Source organism: Elephas maximus, chromosome 11 (genome assembly GCF_024166365.1).
Source record: "Elephas maximus indicus isolate mEleMax1 chromosome 11, mEleMax1 primary haplotype, whole genome shotgun sequence".
NCBI classification, from domain to species: Eukaryota; Metazoa; Chordata; class Mammalia; order Proboscidea; family Elephantidae; genus Elephas; species Elephas maximus.
In genome coordinates, this window is record NC_064829.1 from 24,079,838 (window position 1) to 24,098,961 (window position 19,124).

Here is a 19,124-nt window from a genome sequence, read left to right on the forward strand (position 1 = left end):
TATCTTCATAAGAAGACATTTTTAAAAGATACTTTCAACACACATTAGCAAAATAACACTGTTGATATTTAAAAAGACTTTGAAAAGAAAGAACACAAAAGGAAATATTTTAAGCCCTCTAAAAATCTATCTTTTCTAATGCAAATAGCAGGTTAAATCAGCAGTAGGGACATAATTTAAGGTCTATTATGACGGTTTGTGTTGTACTAACAGCATCTGAAAAGATGAGGTTGCTTTATGCAAATATTCCCACCTCAAATTAATTACAGTATTTAGTGGATGAGGCTGACCTGAACTCCACAGTCACACAGTCACAAACCCATTCATAATCAGGAAGGTTCTAGATGAAGGGGCTGTCAATCACCGGCCTTCTCTGTCAGATACTGTTATTGTGGCTGGCCCAGACCAATGCTCGCTGTCTATACAGATAAAAAAAAAAAAATTAGAGACAGCAAAATTGCCAGCTTCTCCCAAATGCTTATGCTTCAGTAGCAAGCAAACTCATCCCTAATGCTGATCGTCCAACACTGACTTTTTTAGTATGTAAATAGGTTACCTCTCTCCTTGTAGTTCAGCCAACAGTAGGTAAGGCTGTAGGTTCTAAAGGAAAACTTCAAATTTTCTTAGAAAACTTAGCATGTTTGCAAATGTGAATGTTCTTTAATAAACCTATCAGTTTGGGCAAGGAACATGCACAAAACAAGCCCTCGGAACCTAGGGTGGAAGCATCATGAGAGAGCAAGTCTGCAGTTCCAATGATGCAGAAATAGCCAAGGGCTTTACTGGGAGACCAAGGGTTAAAGCTATGTACTTTTAGGGATTAAGATCTGAGCCAAAGCCAGGCTTTACTTTGAAAAAGAATCACTGCATTAACCAGTTGGTGGATTTTGCTGAAATAGCATGGGCTTGAAAACAAAGAAACCAAAAAACAAACAAAATCCCCCCTAAACAAACAAAAAAATATGTATCTTAAGCCCATGCCCTGGGTAAGTCAATCACTCAGCTCCCAAAATATACAGGACTCGGAAAAGACACAATGAATCCTATGTATTTGGAGATACAAAGATGTTGAGCAATGGTTATCAGATTCATGTGATTCAGAAATAACGGCTGAAGGCATCAAAAATGTAAAAAGCAAAAACCTGTGTGCTCCCAACCAGAAAATTTTTCCACCCCATAATTTTGGAAGCAAATTGTCTGCTTTGGGTGCAGAGGCATATACTTGGAAATATACCTAAATGTGTCTGCCAGCAGCTGAGCAGAACTGTGTCTCCTCAGGCCACTGCTTGTCATTGTCTCTACTAGTCCTGGACTCCAGGAAGTGGCCAAAGTGGAACCTCAGAGCAGGTAGTAAGATGGCCTTTATGCTAGAAAAAAGGTGGGGAGTTCGAGCTTTATGCTGTACCCTTGACGGCAGGCTGGCTTTATGCTATTTATGGCTTATGAAAATAGTTAATTGTGTCCCTATTGGAAACCCTGGTGGTGTAGTGATTAAGAACTACGGCTGCTAACCAAAAAGGTCGGCAGTTCGAATCTACCCAGGTGCTCCTTGGAAACCATATGAGGCAACTCCACTCTGCCCTATAGGGTCGCAATGACTCGGCGTCAAGTCGACAGGAACGGGTGTGTGTCCCTATTAAATCAAACTTTTTGTCTGAAGGGGGAGGGTGGCGGTTCAGTGGCAGAATTCTTGCCTTCTATGCAGGAGATCTTTTTGAAATTTGAAAAAAAAAAAAACACCTTTTTTCAATAACATAAACAGCAACTATACGTGTGGACCTTGCCGGATGGCATACATAGATACATAGGAATCAAATAGACTACATCTGTGGAAAGAGACAATGGAAAAGCTCAATATCAGCCAGAGTAAGGCCAGGGGCTGAATGAGGAACAGACCATCAGTTGCTCATATGCAAGTTCAAGTTGAAACTGAAGAAAATTACACCAAGTCTACAAGACCCAAAGTACAGCCTTGCCCTCCTGAATTTAGAGACCATCTCAAGAATAGAGTTGACACATTGAACACTAATGACCAAAGACCAGATGAGGTGTGGAATGACATCAAGGACATCATACATGTAGAAAGCAAGAGGTCATTAAAAAGACAGGAAAGAAAGAAAAAACCAAAATGGATGTCAGAGGAGACTCTGAAACTTGCTCTTGAACATTGAGTATATAGAAGCAAAAGGAAGAAATGATGAAGTAAAAGAGCTGAACAGAAGATTTCAAAGGTGGCTTGAGAAGACAAAGTAAAGTATTATGACATGTGCAAAGTCCTGGAGATAGAAAAAGGAAAGAACACGATCGGCTTTTCTCAAGCTGAAAGAACCGAAGAAAAAACTCAAGTCTTGAGTTGCAATACTGAAGGATTCTATGGAGAAAATACTAAACGATGCAGGAAGCATCAAAAGAAGATGGAAGGAATACACAGAGTCGCTATACCAAAAAGAACTGCTCGACATTCAATCATTTCAGGAGGTAGCATATGATCAGGAACCGACAGTACTGAAGGAAGAGGTCCAAGCTGCACTGAAGGCACTGGCAAAAAACGAGGCTCCAGGAATCGATGGAATACCACTTGAGATGTTTCAGCAAATGGACGCAGTGCTGGAAGTGCTCACTTGTCTATGCCATGAAATTTGGAAGGTAGCTACCTGTCCAACTGACTGGAAGAGATCCATATTTATGCCTATTCCCAAGAAAGGTGATCCAACTGAATGTAGAAATTATTGAACAGTATCATTAATATCACAGGCAAGAAAAATTTTGCTGAAGATCATTCAGAAGTGTCTGCAGCAGCACATCGACAAGGAGCTACCAGAAATTCAAGCCAGATTCAGAAGAGGATGTTTTTGGTTAGCAGCTGTAGCACTTAACCATTACATCACCAGGGTTAGAGGGTCAGTGAAAAAAAGGAAGACTCTCAACGAGAAAGATTGGCACAGTGGCTGCAACAATGTGCTCAAGCGTAATGACTGTGAGGATGGTACATGACCAGACAGTGTTTCCTTCTGTTGCACACAGAGTCGCTATGAGTCGGAACCAACTTGACGGCACCTAACAACAACAACAACATGCAGGAGACGTGGGTTCAATTCCTGGCCAATGCACCTCATGCACAGCCCGCCACCAGCGGAGGCTTCTGTGTTGCTGATGCTGAACAGGTTTCCACAGAACTTCCAGACTAAGATGGACTAGGAAGAAAGGCCTGGGGATCTACCGCTGAAAATCAACCAGCGAAAACCCTACAGATCACAATGGGCCAATCCGCAACTGATCATGGGAACGGCGCAGGATTTGGCAGTGTTTAATTCCGTTGTGCATGGGATCACCATGAGTCAGGCAACTAACGACGGCAAATAATTTTTCCAAAGCCAATGACTCCTAGGTGGAATATTCAGGTCTAGCTGAAAGACAACTTGGATGAGCTCGCCCCAGAGGCAAATGGTGATGCAGGGCCTGAGTGCAGGCTTGGTTTTGAATCTTTGTCTCCACGGACTAGCTGAGTGACCTTGGATAAGATACTTCACTTCTATGCATCAGGGTTTTTCATCTTTTAAGTGGGGTAATAATAGCACTCGTACCTAACTGAGTAGCTGTGATGAGAACAGCTTCTGGTACACAGTAAGTGTTTAATCCATGTTAGATAGCATACACTATGATAAGATATGAAGATACTTTAAGCTGTAACAATAGTGAATGTAGGGACATATAAAGTTTCCTAAGCCAGCGTGGCCAGATGTGCCCACACATCTCAAGCTGAAATTCAGGCTGTTCAGCGCCATGTTCAGATTTCACACCCTAGTGGTCCTGGAGAGGCAGTGCTGTGGTCCCCAAAGTCATCTGTAGGAGTTGCAGTGGAAGGAAACGAGCAGGTTCCATGAAGGGAGGGCATCTGCTTCCCCTCAACACGGTGAACTGCCTCATCACTGTAAAATCCACTCGGCTTGTAGCTTCAAAACTATGTGACTATTCAGACTTTTAAAATTGGGGGTGATTTGCATTATTTTAAATTCTGTGTACAGAATTAAACTTTTTAAACTAGCCACTTAAAAATCAGCATATTTTCAATTTTTAGAAAATGTGAACACACTGATTTTAATTTTTTACCAAGCCCAGCACAGCCCATGTCATATGAGCTGCTCACAGTGAGAAGCTAATATGACATGGGCTGTGCTGGGCTTGAAGAACATAAGAACCATGTTTACCTTGCCTATTGGATAATCCACCCCTGGCTGTTGGACATGTGAGTAGTTTGGCCCAAAGATTTTTTTACTATCATGAAGAACATAACTTGAAGAACATAGCCTGTGATGAAAGTACATATTGGGATACTGTTCTCAGAAATTATTCTTACCAAATCGAAAGGATCAGACTAGTCTCTCTTGGGACACATTGCATAAAAAGAGGCTTCCAGATTAGAAAAGAAAGTCTACTATAAATGGGGGCAGAATGGTCTGCCCAGCTGGGTAACTCGTGCACTTCATTACAGCAGTAATGATTGTACCCAACACTCTTTTTTTTCCTCTTTTTATTTTTTAATTTTTATTGTGCTTTAAGTGAAAGTTTACAAATCAAGTTGAACTCTCATACAAAAAATATATAAATACCTTGCTATATACTCCTAATTGCTCTCCACCTAATGAGACAGCACTCTCCTTCCCTCCACTCTCTCTTTTCCAATCCATTTGGTCAGCTTCTAACCCCCTCTACCTCTCATCTCCCCTTCAGACAGGAGATGTCAACATAGTCTCATGTGTCTACTTGATCTAAAAACTCATTCTTCACCAGTATCATTGTCTATCCCATAGTCCAGTCCGATCCCTGTCTGAAGAGTTGGCTTTGGGAATGGTTCCTGTCTTGGGCTAACAGAAGGTCTGTGGACCATGACCTCTGGGGTCATTCTAGTCTCAGGCAGACCATTAAATCTGGTCTTTTTACGAGAATTTGTCCTACCCAACACTCTTAAGGAAAACTGGATGTGTAGTGGTTAAGTGCTACGGCTGCTAACCAAAGGGTCCGTAGTTCGAATCCGTCAGGCTCTCCTTGGAAACTCTATGGGGCAGTTCTATTCTGTCCTATAGGGTCGCTATGAGTCGGAATGGACTCGAGGGCACTGGGGTTAATTCTTTGTTTTTTGTAACACTCTTAAAGGCCAAAGAAAAAAAAACCCAAAAACCAAACCTATTGCCGTCGAGTCGATTCCGACTCATAGCGACCCTATAGGACAGGGTAGACTTGCCCCATAGAGCTTCTAAGGAGCACCTGACAGATTCGAACTACGGACCCTTTGGTTAGCAGCTGCAGCACTTAACCACTATGCCATCAGGGTTTCCTCTTAAAGGCCAGCTAAGGAAATTCTGTCTGCAAAAGCAGTGCCCCTAGTGGAGGTTTTGAACATGTAATGAATCCAGACGCTCATTATGCGAGAAAAAAGAAACAAAGAAACGTATATATAATCTTCTGCTCTGCCTCTAACACCAATGTGTGAGTGAGAGTAAATAAAGCTATCCCTACATTTAAGGTGCTTTCCCCTTCCAGAAAACAGAGCTCAAAAGACTTGTCACTTCAGCTGCTGGCAGGGTGAAAGCCACGTGAAGTTGTTCACTACAAATTAGTAAGTAAGCACAAGTAAGCCCGTGCTTACCTTACTTACTGGGTCATCTGCCCTTATCAGGGATTGAAAATTTGAGAAGAGGCTTTGATTCTATAGGAAGATGCTGTGAGGTTGGGAGACAGGCAGATGGCCAGCCATATCTACAAGCAGAATCTTTGATGTGGTGAAAAAATGTGAAACTGTTCACAACAAATGATCTGGTAAGCAAGGTAAGCACGGTGCTTACCTTGCCTATTGGATAATCTGCCCCTGGCTGTTGGGCATTTGTGGAGTAGTTTGGCCAGAAGATTTTTTTACTACTACTTTTCTCTCACTGGGTATTTCTTTTGGGTTTTATGCCTTAAAAAAAATTATAACGAAGTGTTTAATGATTTCAGTCAAGGTACTTAGAGACTTAAGAGTATGCTCAGCTTCCCAGGGCTGACATCCTCAGCTCTATATTCAACCCCAGGATCCAAGGAGGTCCTGGACTAGCAGTCTGGAAGATGTGGCCTCCTATCTCAGTCTCTTCAGCAACTTACAAGGAGGAGGAAATAGTTATGTCTCCCAAAAGAGTAAGCTATCACCTTGCCTTGCAGGGGCAATAACATGCTGGAACCCAACTGACTCCCTGATGTGACATACAAAAATGAGTCAGTGGTATGTGGGATGGTAAGTGCGATCGGCCACCAAGATGGGGAAAGCCCAGCCAGGGGAAGGCACATCTTCTCCTGTCTGTGGAGACAGCAGAGCCTGGGCCGGTGGGGATGGTGTGCGACATATGGGCTGTGTCTTGGGTAAAATGATGACACAGCACTGTCTACTTCCCAATTCCATAAATTTTGAAGAAGTATTTAGAAACAAAAGGTGACAGCTGAAAAGAACATGGAAGTAGGTCCCTGGTTTCTTCTCTGCCTTCTCACACGTCCTTCTCAGTGTTGCTCTACCCCCACAAAAGGAAAAAAAAAAATCATTTATGGAAATGTTCCTTAAAAATATGGCTTTTTCTTCAAAAAAGGCTCATACAACAAAACTGAAGCACGTGAGTCATAAATGGTAAGCCAGAGCCTGCCTGGCTGGACCTCCAGTTATTTTGATTCCCACTAAAAACAGAGACCCATTTCACAAATAACCAATTCCACTGTGTTCCGTGCTCCAAAAAGGAGGAAACAACAACAAAATACAATTGCAACGCATCCTGATATCCAATTATGTATTTTTCTCTTGCCTAATGTGTCTAATCTGTGGTAGTCACCAACTGTATCATATCAACTTATGAAGCACATACTCAGAAGTTACTCTGTTCAAAGCAGTGGACTCCAGAACCGACTCCTGCCCGAGATGCAAGGAAATGTTCAAAAACCGGGCTTTTCACTTGGTAATCTTTTTCATGATCACCTGTTTTCGTGGTCTGCATACTTCATCTTTTGATCTTGATGCTCTGGGTGTCACTCGGTCCCTCCTCATTTCCATTCTTCTTTTTCTCTCTCTCCACATCACCAAAGCAAGAGTAAAAGAACATGGGAAACTCAAACATGATCAGCAAAACCTTCTACGCCTGCCTGGGAACATAGGCTCCTTAAGAACATTTGATTTATGGTGGGCTATTTCTTATATGTCTAATCATAACTGCTACTAAATCACGTGGCGTGATCTGTTCGCTGTACTATATTCTGTGTTCTCATACCCTTCCTACGTAGAATTCATACACTCAGGCCTGCAGAGTGCTTTATAATCATAGTTACTCGTCATCCCTCATCACAGCTTGTTTCCTCTCTACTGATTTTATGTGAACATAGTAGATAAAGCACAGGAAATTCAGAGATCTGCCAGGGACAGTCTGGTGAATTATCGAGAGAGTCAGAAGTTGAAAGAAGAAACTTGGATGTTCTAGATCTTCAGTGACCAATACAGTAGCCACTAGCCATATGTGGCTGTTGACCACCTTAAATGTGACTAAGGAAAATGGAAATGTGCTCTAAGTATAAAATATATCTTGGATTTTGATGGTTTGTAAAAAAAAAAAAGTATGTAAAATATCTCAGTGATAATTTTTATCTTGATTAAATGCTGAAATAATATTTTTGGTATATTGGATTAAATAAAGTATTCCATGAAATTAATTTTATTTGTTTTTATTTTTTAAATATGGTTACTAGAAAATTAGGATCCATGGAGGCACAGTCGTTAAACACTAGGCTGTTAACCGAAAAGTCAGTTGTTTCAAGCCACCATCCACTGCCCAGGAAAAAGATACGGCAGTCTGTTTCTGTAAGGATTTATAGCCTTGGAAATCCTATGTGGCATTCTGCTCTGTCCTATTGAGTCACTATGAGTCACAGTCGACTCAACGGCAACAGGTTCGGTTTGCTTTACTAGAAAACTAAACTTACATATGTGGCTTGCATTATATTTCTATTGGACGGTACTGGCCCATTGCCTTTCTCAGAAGCTGCCCTATGTGCTGGAGGTGGTTAGGTGGCTGGATTGAATTAACATTACTCTTGTTGAACTAAAGATAATGTGGCTTGAGGTAGTCTGTATTCCAAGGAGCCACAACCACCCCAAGAATGGCAGAAGACAGGAAGACCTGCGATATGGACAGTCTTCAATAGTAGTTAAGTTTATTTGTAGACAGACCACTGAAGCTAAGACGCTTTACCATTTATTAGTCATGAGACTGGGAATGCTGTCTGGCTCACAGTTAGTACTCAATAAATATCGGTTGACTGGATGAATAGATGAATAAATGAATGTGTGCAAAGGAAAGTAGGGACTCCTTTTGTTTGTTTACTACAAAAGCAAAGAATGACTTCGAAAACTAGGTTAGGAGCTGTACAAATTTAGAGCCACTTTCTCTAAAAGTGTCACTTCAGATCCCAAATCACGAAATACTACAGGGTGTGTGGTAACCCAGCTGCTGTTGTTCATGGGTATTGGCAGGCGAGGAGTTAGGGAACAAGAACTGTGCAGGCTCCAGACTCCCACCTGCCATTTCTGAAGCATTCCTATTTGATCATCGTGAAAAGCCTGGCTTCCCTCGAGCTTTACACTCCAACCTCTCTGCTCTTGACCAACTGACCTTCCCACCTCTGGTCATGTGCACTCGTCCTGGGAACACTTAACAACCCAGCCCACAGGCCCTCCCTTCACTCTAGTCCTCCCTTCACTGGGCATGACCTTTCCATGCTGACCTCTTTCCATGAGTCTCTGGGAACTAGAAGAACCTCCTCATAGGTGGGTGATGGCTCAGGCCTGTGCATCCCCTGGCCCATCCACCACCCGCAGTTCTGCCCCTTCCCTACATGGAGCATCCCCTCTCTTCAGAGAGGGCAGACTTCGCTTCTCCTCTAACAGTTTACTCAGCAGGAACCCAAGCTGCATGTAATCCCACCACTATTATTGTGCTTTAAGTGAAAGTTTACAATTCAAGTCAGTTTCTCATACAAAAACTTATACACATATTGTTATGTGACCCTAGTTGTTCTCCCTACAATGTGACAGCACATTCCTTCTCTCCACCCTGTATTTCCCACGTCCATTCAACCAGCTCCTGTCCCCTCTGCCTTCTCATCTTGCCTCCAGATAGGAGCTGCCCACATAATCTCATGTGTCTACTTGAGCTAAGACACACACTCCTCACCAGTATCATTTTATGTCTTATAGTCCGGTCTAATCTTCAGACACAGAATCTTTAAATCTGCTCCTCCCTCCTTCAGGGACTTCCACGATCTTCTCCTGTCCTTAGGGTGTACTCCTCCCAAGCCCTCCCTGGCATCCTCTGCCCTGCTGTTTCCAAGAAGGCTCTGTCTAAGGGGCTTGCTGCCGAACACAACTGGATCTTGATGGAATAAAACAGTTACTAATCAGGAAGTGGCAAATATGTCACCCTTCCTAGAGGAGCAATCAGTCCCCTACTCCATGAAGGGATTTAGCTTTCAGCTTTTACTCCTGAAGGCTGAGTTTTAGTTCCTTCTTTTGATGTTACTTTAGTACGCACCTCTTTGAAGGGGCTCCAATCCCAGGAAGTCTATCCACAGGGTTTCCTAGGTCTAGAGACTCAGGGTTCCTGGGTCCCCAGGCCCTGTTCCAGAAACACTCTGACCAGACCACCTCACCCCTTTCCAACCTGGGCCTCATCATCTCTGCCAGCCTGTCCTAAGTGTGGCAGGGGTGGGTCCTGCCTCCTCAGGCTGCTTTTTAGGACCCACATCACTTGCTACCCTACACTGAAGTTGTCTGCTTACTGTTCAGTCTCTTGTCTAGTAGAGTGTAACGTCAAGGGCAATCATTTCCAATTCACCCTCATAATCCCACAGCGTAGCGGACATCTGACACATGGTACAACATAGCACAGGTGCTTAATACATGATGGTACTGTGGAACCATCTGAGGAATTTTCCTGCAGAGACAAATGATGCAGTGGCAAATGTTAACTTAGTCCGTGCCAGTGAAAACAACGAATTTCCATCCTGTGGACACTCATCTGCCAAATACGCTCATTACTGAAGATGCTGGGAATTGACTGTGATTTGGAATCTAACTAGTGCCTTAGTCTGATACTCCTGAAGATGATATCTCCTGGTTTCATTTTAACAAAAACGCAGAGAAACCTGTATTAACATTTGATATATTAGTCGTCTAATAAAAGACAACACTGCGGCATGTTTTTTGATGTCTAACGGATAACCTTTTAGCTTAATATCTGCTTCATACAGTTTGAGACATCATTAATTAACTTCTGTTGATTGAATGCTACAACTAAATCACTCAGCATACATTTTTTGTACTCTGCAAGACCACTTTCCTTCCCTTGAAAGATGAGACCAGTTATTTATAAATGAACACAATACCATCTACTTGACCAGAGAGCTGGAGTCGCTCTTTTCACAGTGGACTTTGTGTGACTTGTAACTCCCCACCGCTTTGCATCACTTTGACTCCAGCTCATGGCCACCTTATGTATAAGGGAACACTGCCCATCCCGCTCCATCTGCATGATCGTTGGTATGTTTGAGTTCATTGTTGCAGCTATGGTGTCAGACCATCTCACTGAGGAAACTCCTGAGTCTACACCTGCAGTGACAGGAATGACAAGCTGTGTTGGTCATTATGAAAAATTTGAAAAGGCCCTACCGTCATCTTTACACACATGTGAATATGACACAAAAGAAAACATTACAGTATATAAAGAAATAGCTTCCATGTGCTGTTATTCCAATAGTAGGTGGGGGTACTGGATGGAAGGAGCAATAATTCCTTGTGGCAAACGAATTTAGAAGTGAACCCTTTCAGTGTACAGCAGGGTATGGGCACCCACCCTTGGGGTGGCAGCACAGTGTAACCAGTGGCAAAACGCTAGACAGCTCTATGGGTGACTCGTTGTACCATACGGTCTTTTTCTCTGTACTGCCCTCTTTCCAACCAGTGGGCACATGTTTGAGCAAGGAGTCCTTGGGTGTTCCACTCAATTACAGAGACCCCCAGGTCAAAAGATCCCCCAGGTCCAGTGTGAGTCCAAGGTCTCTTGGGCACAGGGAGGCACAGCTAGCTCAGGGCACATTTCTATGCTCTCACCCAGCAGGGCTCAGTCAGATCCATGAGTGGAGCCCAGTGGGATGAACCCACGATGCCAGGACCATGGGCAAGCATCTCTCACAGAAGCTCTGCCAGCACTGTCTGGACTTGCTCCTGGGGTCAGAATGGGCCAAGGGGCCAACAAACGCTGGGAAACTCTCCGTGCGTGTTATTGCACAGGACTCTACTGAGGGGTGGGGGGAGGTGGGGCTATTGACCCTCCTTACAAATAATGCAGCTGTCTCAGAGACACTAGGTAACTTGGCAAAAGCTATTCAGTGGCAAGGGCAGCGCTGGGATGTTGTGCCAGTGCCATTGCTCTCTCCACCACACAGGGCATTCCTTTTTCGTTCCTCTTTTCCTCCAGTCCTTTAGTCAGGATTCTTTTGGTCAGTGCCTTTGCATTCCTGCCTAAAGGCAGACAGCTTGAAGGTACAAGTGACACCTGGAGGCGGGGTAGTTGCCTGATCATTCTTGGAAAAACAGAGCTGCCTGTTCTTTAATAAGGAAAGCTTCTAGGTTGCAGCACTAAGTATCTGCACTTCTAAACAGATCCTTTGAAGTATTGTCTGACTTACCTCAAAATAAGCATGCTTCTAGGGACTCTACCTGGAGCCCACATAGACTTGATAAAAAAAAAAAAATTTTTTTTGATAAAAGCTACACGTAAAAGATGGTAATGAAAAGGAACCTGGTATTGCGCTTGGCAGGAGGTAAAAAGCAGCGGGGCTGGGCCTAGCACTGGGGGCTCACACAGCATGTGCTCACCATCTTCCTCCCTGGCACCAAGAACAGCCTCCTTCCTTGGCAATGAGCATAGCACAGATGCTGGCTCCGAGGTGGTGCCAAGGTCTCCCCTTGTGGAGGTGCTGACGTGCTTACAGATATAAATGAAATAAATCAGTCTGCGTTGGAAGGGCGCTGTGAGGTCCAAGTGACAGATTTGGGTGTCTCAGGAGCCAGCCTTTTCTTATAGGCTTGTTGCCCCACCCGCTTTGCTGAGGAGCTCTGTCCATTTGAAAGGTGTTTCTCAGAGAAGCCTTCCAGCCCAGAACAGGACCCCTGGAGACTGCGTGTGTTTTACCCAGAATGTGCCTTTCTGCTCATTTTGGGAAGCAAAACTGCCCCTCCATGAGGTAAAACCAACTGCTCCCTTTTAGTTGTGGGTTTTTCTTTTATTGAAAACATAAATAAATTAGATTGTGAACTTCTTTTCACATTTCATTTTTTTGGACAACTTCAGCGAGAAAGCAGCTTATGGGAGGTTTGCTTCTTTTAGGAGTTGTACATATTTCCAATGCTTTTCCTGCTTCTCATAGAAGCAAGACTCAGCTGTGAACTCTTAGAAAGGCCGCTTCTCACACAGCTCTGGGGTTGGCTAATTCTCACTCCCTCCTGCGCTGTACACCCTGGTGTAGTACAGGCTGACCAGGGAAGACAGACATCCTTGGCAGTCCCTGCTTGGTAAAGCCTGCCCAGACAACTGAGCCCATTCCAAATTCCCCTGCTACTTACCTTCTGATGAGCCCCTCTGTACACACAAATACAAATGTGTGCTGTCATGCTCTCAACATTTTAGCATGAGCTTTCTCTCTCAGCTTTTTTGGGTCCCTGGAAGTGGCCACACCCCTGTGCTAATTACAGAGAGTAAATGGGCTGTGAAGGTTGGAAAATACATTGGTAAAAATAGAAGATAAAATTAAGGCTAGCCTTCTTTGTGATGTTAGTAAAAGAAATCATTAGCATTTTATAGACTTTAACATTTTTAAAATTTTGGAATTATATAAAAAGAAAAAAAAAATGACTGCCCTGACAGGGAGCACAACAGAGAACTCCTGAGGGAGCAGGAGATCAGTGGGATGCAGACCCCAAATTCTCATAAAAAGACCATACTTAATGGTCTGACTGAGACTAGAGGAATCCCGGCAGCCATGGTCCCCAGACCTTCTGTTGGCCCAGGACAGGAACCATCCCCGAAGACAACTCATCGGACATGAAAGGGACTGGTCAGCGGGTGGGAGAGAGACGCTGATGAAGAGTGAGCTAATTATATCAGGTGGACACTTGAGATTGTGTTGGCATCTCTTGTCTGGAGAGGGGATGGGAGGATAGAGAGAGAGGGAAGCTGGCAAAATTGTCACGAAAGGAGAGACTGAAAGGGCTGACTCAATAGGGGGAGAGCAAGTGGGAGTACGGAGTAAGATGTATGTAAACTTATATGTGACAGACTGATTGGATTTGTAAACGTTCACTTGAAGCTTAATAAAAGTTAATAATAATAAAAAAAAGAAACACTAAATCACACCAACATTTAAGAAAATCCATTTGTTCTGGAGATGGACAAAACCACCCCAAAATTTGCTACTCTTCATTACATGACTCAATCTTGTCAGAAACTCAGTTCCAAGCTCTACACAAGCTATTATGTTCAGTAATCTATTTTCTCCACTAAAATAAATATCACCTGATGCCAGTATGCACAGATAATGTATCTGACCTTTTCCAACTTATCAGCATTCGGGAAAACAGAAAGCTTTCACAGCTGTTATTTTTTTACTTTTATGTTTTGAAAAAAAGGGGAAAGAAAAAAACCACCAAGCGTTTAATTAAACGGAAGGAACAAGTACCTGGCACAAGTAAAAAACAAACTCTGAAGCAAAGGGATAGTGAAGGAATAGGATCTGCTTGCATTTCAACCTTATGTTTCAAAAGCAGTTGGAAATACCAACTCCAATCTGAGCATGGCCTGTGCAGCCCCCTCCTGCCCAGGTGCTCCTTCCTTCCTGCATCTGTGGCTGCTTCCGGCCACCCTGCCCTGTCCCCCCTTCTCTGACTGCTCCTTGATTGCCTGCCGCTAGCAGTCCCCTTTCTTCATTTCAGCCGGGAGGTCCCCTTGCACTGTGCAGCACTGATATCTAGGCCTGCTGAGCTGCTGACACAGTCAGACATGGCTTTCTGATGATATGCTAGCTTATGAGCCAAGAACATTGAATGAGGCTGAGGCAGGGTCTCTGTCACCTGAAATTCACATTCTTCAATTAGAATTCCGTGTGGAAACATGGAGCTAGAGGAAGACAAAACCATTCAGAAACCTGGGGCTCCATACAGTCCATCGGAGGTCATGGAAAATACCCCGACAAAGTCAATTGGCAGGGCTTTAGAAAGGGCAGATGAGAAATAGACCTTTGGCAATTTTAAAAACAAACCAGGATATATTACAGTCCAGAAGAATTAAGTTTAGGATCCTATTGTCTTTACAGCACGCATTTGTTTCAGATGCTCATTTTACACATTTATAGTATCTCGCCAAAATGATAGCCTATCTCATTTCCATTTTAAAAAAGTATACAAGAGACTGAACCAAAGCTTCCACATTTATCACATGCGTGCTCAGGGGGTGGGACTGTCGTGGAATAATAGATGGTATGATTTGTCTTGGAATTAATTAACTGACTGTTGTTCCCCATTTATGAGAATACATCAAAAAAAACTACAGAATTTGAAAATTTCTATTTTTAAATTAGTTAAATGCTCTCTACTTCTAAGTAGCTAGTTCAAACCTACCACATCAGGAATTCAATTAATAAACAAGAGGCAGTCGAGGAAATCGGCTGAAGGCTTCGTCATCTCAGCAGAGAGACGCCAGCTTCCTTTGGTCTTTTACTTCTATGTTGTTGTTAGTCGCCTTTGAGTTGGCTCTGACTCATGGCGACCTCTTGTATAACAGAAGGAAAGGGTGCCCGGTCCTGTGCCGTCTTCATGGTTGTCGGTATTATTTGAGTCTATTGATGTGGCTGTTGTGTCAATCTATCTCACTGAGAGACAATAATATGAAAAATTGATGAGACTGTTGTAGGAGCCTTGTGTTGCTAATATCAGAAGGAAGCACAGTCTGTCATAAATTAAGGGCTTCATTTCCAATATGAAGGGGACTTCTTACTTGTAATGACATGGAAAGCCCTTTCTCAATAAATAATACTTGTATACAAAGCCTTGCTTAAGCTGCTGCTTCAAATAACTGCATTTAGAATCAGTAATTTTCTCTAAAGACTACCTCCTGCTTGAAGATATCATGGAAGGGGTGTCCCTAATTTGAGGTCATGTTTTAAGGGTTGTATGTTTAAGGATTGCTCTGTCATATGGAAGGTAAGGTTGCTGTTACTGAATGAGAGACGGAAGGTGGTAATATCCACATTTAAAACAAGGGAACCTTTTTCTTAGTTATCAAGAATACAAGGCAAGCTGCTAATATCTGTGTGTTTGTGTGGGTGGGTGGGGAGTTAAAAAAAAAAAAGTGTTAGAAAATAAGAGAATTTTGAAAAAGCCAGTGTTAGAGGAAGACTGATTCAGGTAAGCTGTCACCACACTTTTCAAAACCCCATTTGCTGTGATGGGTAATATTTAGAAACAGTCAGCAGAGCTTCTAATAAACCAGTTGAAAGAGAAAACATTGAGAACAAGATTGAGTGGTGACAGAACACAATAGCCGGGATGGAAAATGTGCCCGAAATAAATGAAAAACAGCAAGTTTCTGAGGCCAAACGACCCCTCCTGCTTCCCAAATAACCTGACTCTCCAGGGAAGAAAACTGCACCTCATCTTTTGGTCTTCATTAAGGCAGATATCCTCATACTAAATACTCCTCTGTTACATGGTGAGACTTTATTATGCCAGGCTTTATTATTCTAGCCTGGGAATAGCAGTATCATTTGAAACCTATTAAAGACCATGTAAATGTAGAAGGCATATTAACTTACCTCCTAATGCAAGGATAAGCAATCAGAGCCACGGCTCCGAAGTCTGCTAGTGCTGCCTGTACCTTGAGTTTGAATACTGCCCCCTTACCGCTATTGTTCTAACGTCCATGTACCACAGAAAAAAGTTTCTCTTCACTCATTTTCACAGCTCTCTCTGTTTAGCAGTTCCACTATGTCACTCAAAGCTGGACATGATGACCGATTAATATAAATCCAAAGAATATGCTAAACATAATTATGTCGCTGTAAAGATGCACGGAATCCTTCATATAACTCAATATTTGAAAAAATGTCTTTCAAAATATTTCAGAGGCAATTCCACTTCAGATTATGAACAGAAAAGGAAGATTTATGGGTTTTCCCCTCCCCTACCATTTTTTTTTTTTAATTAATTTTTATGGTGCTTTAAGTGAAAGTTTACAAATCAGGTCAGTCTCTTACACAAAAATTTACATACACCTTGCTATACACTCCTAATTGCGCTCCCTCTAATGAGATTGCACAGTCCTCTCCTCCACCCTCTCTCCTCGTGTCCATTCGGGCAGCTTCTGGCCCCCTCTGCCCTCTCATCCCCCCTCCAGACAGGAGATGCCAACATAGTTTGATGTGTCTACTTGATTCAAGAAGCTCATTCTTCACCAGTATCATTTTCCATCCCTTATTCCAGTCCAATCCCTGTCTGAAGAGTTGGCTTTGGGAATGGTTTCTATCTTGGGCTAACAGAAGGTCTGGGGACCTTGGCCTCCGGGGTCCTTCTAGTCTCAGTCTGACCATTAAGTCTGGTCTTTTAATGAGAATTTGGGGTCTGCATCCCACTGCTCTCCTGCTCCCTCAAGGGTTCTCTGTTTTGTTTCCTGTCAGGGCAGTCATCAGTTGTGGATGGGCACCATCTAGTTCTTCTGGTCTCAGACTGGTGTAGTCTCTGGCATATTTGGTCCTTTCTGCCTCTTAAGCTCATAATTGCCTTGTGTCTTTGGTGTTCTTCATCATTCCTTGCTCCAGGTGGATTGAGACCAGTTGATGCATTTTAGATGGCCGCTTGCTAGGGTTTAAGACCCCAGACGCCACTTTCCAAAGTCGGATGCAGAATGTTTTCTTAATAGATTTTATTATGCCAATTGACTTAGATATCCCCTGAAACTATGATCCCCAAATCCACACCCATGCTACACTGGCCTTTGAAGCATTCGGTTTATACGGGAAACTGCTTTGGGTTTAGTCCAGTTGTGCTTACCTCTCCTGTACTGTGTTGTCTTTCCCTTCACCTGGAATAGTTCTTATCTACTTTTTTTACTATCTAATAAGTGAAAACCACTCTCCCTCCCTCCCGGCTGTTGTAACCATCAAAGAATATTTTCTTCTCTGTTTAGACTATTTTTTGAGCTCTTATAATAGTGGTCTTAAACAATATTTGTTCTTCTGCAGCTGACTAATTTAACTCAGCATAACGTCTTCCAGATTTCTCTGTGTTATGAAATGTTTCATAGATTCATCATTGTTCTTTATTGATGCCTAATATTCCATTGTGTGACTATACTATATTTATCCATTCATCCATTGACAGGCACCTTGGTTGCTTCCATCTTTTTGCTATTGTAAACAGTGCTGCAATGGACATGGTTGTGCATATATCTGTTCATGTAAAGGCTCTTATTTCTCTAGGATATATTCCAAGGAGTGGGTTTGCAGGATCATATGCTAGTTCTATTTCTAGCTTTTTAAGGAAGTGCCTAATCGATTTCCAAAGTGATTGTACCATCTTACACTCCCATCAGCGGTGTAGAAGTGTTCTAATCTCTCCACAGCCTCTCCAACATTTATTGTTTTGTGTTTTTTGGATTAATGCCAGGCTTATTGGAGTGAGATAGAATCTCATTGTAGTTTTGATTTGCATTTCTCTAATGCCTATAGGGTCGCTATGAGTCGGAACGACTCGACAGAAGTGGGTTTGGTTTTTTTTTTTTTAATGGCTAATGATTGTGAGCATTTCCTCATGTATCTGTTATCTATATGAATGTCTTCTTTAGTGAAGTGTCTGTTCATATCTTTTGCCCATTTTTTAATTGGGTTATTTGTCTTCTTGTAGTTGAGTTTTTGCAGTATCATGTAGATTTTAGAGATCAGCTGCTGATCAGAAATGTCATAGCTAAAAACTTTTTCACAGTCTTTAGCTAATCTCTTTACGCTTTTGGTAAAGCCTTTGGATAAGCATAGGTGTTTGATTTTTAGGAGCTCCCAGTTATCTACTTTTTCTTCTGAGTTGTTAGTAATGTTTTGTATACTGTTTATGCCATGTATTAGGGCTCCTAATATTGTCCCTATTTTTTCTTCCATGATCTTTATCATTTTATTTTATATTTAGGTCTTTGATCCATTTTGAGTTAGTTTTTGTGCGTGGAGTGAGGTATGTGTCTTGTTTCATTTTTTTACAAATGGATATCCAGTTATGCCAGCACCATTTGTTAAAAAGACTGTCTTTTCCCCATTTAAATGTTTTGGAGCCTTTGTCAAATATCAGCTGCTCATATGTGGATAGATTTATGTCTGGATACTCAATTCTGTTCCATTGGACTATGAATCTGTTGTACCAGTACCAGGCTGTTTTGACTACTAGGTTGTAAAATCAGGTAGAGTAAGGCCTCCCACTTTGCTCTTCTTTTTCAGTAATGCTTTAGTTATCCAGGGCCTCTTTCCCTTCCAATAAGAAGTTGGTGATTTGTTTCCCCATCTCATTAAAGAATGCCATTGGAATTTGGATTGGAATGGCATTAAATGTATAGATCGCTTTTGGTAGAATAGACATTTTTACAATGTTAAGTCTTCCTATCCATGAACAAGGTATGTTTTTCCACTTATGTAGGACTCTTTTAGTTTCTTGCAGAAGTATATTGTAGTTTTCTTTGTATAAGTCTTTTACGTCTCTGGTAAGATTTATCCCTAAGCATTTTATCTTCTTGGGGGCTACTGTAAATGGTATTGATTTGGTGATTTCCTCTTCGATGTTCTTTTTGTTGGTGTAGAGGAATCCAACTGATTTTTGTATGTTTATCTTGTATCCCGATACTCTGCTGAACTCTTCTAGCAGTTTCAGTAGTTTTCTGGAGGATTCCTTAGGCTTTTCTGTGTAAAAGATCGTGTCGACTGCAAATAGAGAAAATTTTACATCTTCCTTGCCAATGTGGATTCCCTTTATT

The 19,124-nt window shown here is 42.3% G+C and overlaps 1 protein-coding gene across 1 annotated transcript in view; it reads right to left on the reverse strand.

The window, feature by feature from the left end:
- L3MBTL4 (L3MBTL histone methyl-lysine binding protein 4) overlaps nt 1-19,124 on the reverse strand; it is a 710,419-nt gene that overhangs the window by 22,655 nt on the left and 668,640 nt on the right.